The sequence below is a fragment of the Ixodes scapularis genome, unplaced genomic scaffold (genome assembly GCF_016920785.2).
Source record: "Ixodes scapularis isolate PalLabHiFi unplaced genomic scaffold, ASM1692078v2 ptg001080l_1__unscaffolded, whole genome shotgun sequence".
Lineage (NCBI taxonomy): Eukaryota > Metazoa > Arthropoda > Arachnida > Ixodida > Ixodidae > Ixodes > Ixodes scapularis.
This window is the reverse complement of record NW_024610096.1, coordinates 99316-101870: the sequence shown is the minus strand read 5'-3', so window position 1 is coordinate 101870 and position 2555 is coordinate 99316.

The following is a 2555-nucleotide window of genomic DNA, read 5'->3' as shown; positions in this document are numbered from 1 at the left end:
TTGCGTCGACGGAACGTTACGGAGCGCGTCGAATACGCACTTTTAGTACAGCGGAGGAAGAACGCATACGTAAAGACTTGTAGCGCCATCTAGATGTGCTCCTGTAAACTGCTTCAAACAACCCAAGGCGGGTATTCGGTCAAGCCAATCCAAAGCCCCGATTCTCCTCGCTTTGTTACGGAAGTTGTGTACGTGTTTTGTCTTTTTTTTTTTTTTTTTTTTTTTTTGTACCGATCGCACGGTGAACACCTTTTTGGGTTCGACGGCGTCGCCAACGTTCTTGGCTATCGGCACCCATCTTTGTGGGTGGTCGAAAGTGTTCGTCGCATTGACTTCTTTGAGGAGGTTTATGTCATCTTCAATGGTAAAGCGAACCCGTACAATGCGCGTAGCACTTCCGCTGGTTTGCCTCACCGCCGCCATTTTTCAAAGTGGACTAGTCTCGCGCTCTCCCGTGCGCGACGAGAGCAACGAGATGGCACGCAGGGGACCGATACGTACGTTCGCAAAAATCGATAGCGAGCGTACATACGCAAGGCTCGCCGCAGTACGTACGTATGGCGCATGCGCAGTGTGGAGGACGCAACGTTAACGTTAACGTATGGGGTCTGCGTTTGCTCCTATACGTATTACTAAAACTCTCTAGTGTTCGACAAACGCCCGTCGAATTGTTATCTTATCACGCGTTACCGAGTGGCCGTAGCTGATTTCGTTTATCTCATTCTGCCGCGCGTACCTCTGTTCGTCACTTAGCGCGCGCTTTGTCGGCTTTTCGCTGCACCAGAGTCTTTCGGCTCGCGTACGCACGACGGCCCCTCTGTCACGTTCTGCGTCAATAATTTCCAACTGGTTCTTGATGTTTCTTATTTCCTGCGCGAACTCGCCGGGCAGAACGCTTTCTTCGCTTAAAAGAATGTCCAATTCACGCCTGAGCTCTTTCTCCTTCCTCTGTCTCTGGTAGTTGAGTAAACTACTTCTTTCTATGGCGTTCATTTTTACCTCCTCTTTAAACAGTTCCCACTTGACCCCCCACTTCATTTGATCATTCTCTTTTAACTTCTCAAATAAACTGTTAACTGTACTTTTAAAAACCTCGTCCAGAACAAGACTCCCGTTTAATTTCCACAGCGACCAATTCCACTTTTGCCTTCTGGCTTTCTTTCCAAGGCTGAACATTACTAACGCGTGGTCACTGAACGAGACAGGCTGAACAGTATAATGGTCACATAACGGGGCGAGATCAAGCGAAATGTAAGCTCTATCGAGTCGGGCATGACTGAAACCCTGAAAATGAGTAAACTGAACCTTGCCTGTGGAGGCAAGGCGCGCGACGTCTTCCAATTCATGTTCAGCAATAATATCACTTAAATAAATGGCACTCTGGTCGCGAACAGGGACTTGATTCACGCGATCCTCTGGCACGCACACACAATTAAAATCCCCTAAAAGAATAATCATTCTTTCACTTTCAAGGTACGCCCTTATACCTTCAAAAAAAACTTTTCGCTCACTGTCGCGATTTGGCGCATAAACGCAAATTACACGCCACTCGATATTCGAAAAAGAAAAATCACAGTACACAAAACGACCGGAAGTGCACGAAACCACAGCAGTCTCTGTGATGCCAATCGATTGCCGAATAAATAAACAGCAACCCCCTGACAAACCAACTGAATGTGCAACGCATACATTAAAACGAGATCGAAAAGGTTGCACCATGCGGTCAGTCTGTTCCTGGCTTTCTACTTTCGTTTCTTGGACGGCGACAATATCAAGCTCGTTGTCCGCGAACAGTCGGCTAAGCTGGTATTGTCGGCGCCTCGCTGCCATCCCGCGGACATTTATCGTGGCAATGCGTAAGGGCGCTTCTAATCTTAGTGCCATTCCAGCAGGAGAGAGACCGCATGGTGCTTACCTCGGGTTCGGAGCCGTGTATTGCGTCTCGACGAGAAACTAGCGTCCGACTGTCCACCACGCATACCCCGAGGCCTCGAGCTAGCCACGGTCGGACACTCACGGGGGTGGCTTGACCACTCTTGCATCGTCGCCAGGGACCTTCGGCTTGACGTTGAGCCGTGGCCTCCTGAAGGGGGCCGCCTTCGGAGGTGGCTCCTCGTGGTTTGACACGCTGGGGCCCGTGCTGGAGTCCTCGTGAGTCCTTTTGGTGGTAAGGCCACTTGCCGAGGCCTCCACGTCAACCATGGATCCGTCAACGGCAGAGTCCTTAACGACGCTGATTTCTGCGCCGTTCGGTGTAACGTTCTCTGCCGTAGGAACCTCTGACCGCCCAGCTTGCCTCGTAGCGTCCGTACCAGGTGCCGCGTCAACCGTGCTTTTCGTCCCGTCACCTTCAGGTGCTGGTGTAACGTCCGCTTTTGGGGCTGCCCTGTCGGAAGTACCCGAGGCGGCCTCCTCGGCATCGGCCACGTCCATGAGGTGCTCCAAGTTATCGTCGCTCCCCACGGGTCCTGCGACGCTTGCGTAGGTTCGGACGCACTGGCTCTCGTCGTGGCCAAAGCGACGGCAGAGCGCACAGCGCGGTACTCGGCACTCCC